Below are 339 nucleotides of genomic sequence, written 5' to 3' on the forward strand. Positions count from 1 at the left end.
TTAGGAGTGGGTATAAATATGATTAGAAAACTGCCTCTGAGTTGCTGCTCTCAATACACTGCCTATGAGTAGCTCCGCTCTGCAGGAGCAGCCACAGAGCTGTCACACTGCCACATCAGAAAAGCTGTTTTCCGGCTGGGCACGGTGGCTCACACCTGTAATCCCAGCACTTTGGGAGGCCAAGATGGGCAGATCACCTGAGGTCAGGAGTTCAAGAACAGCCTGGACAACATGGTGAAACCCAGTCTCTACTAAAAATACAAAAAATAGATGGGCGTGGTGGCGGGTGCCTGTAATCCCAGCTACCTGGGAGGCTGAGGCACAAGAATTTCTTGAACC

Source organism: Mandrillus leucophaeus, unplaced genomic scaffold (genome assembly GCF_000951045.1).
Source record: "Mandrillus leucophaeus isolate KB7577 unplaced genomic scaffold, Mleu.le_1.0 Scaffold203, whole genome shotgun sequence".
Lineage (NCBI taxonomy): Eukaryota > Metazoa > Chordata > Mammalia > Primates > Cercopithecidae > Mandrillus > Mandrillus leucophaeus.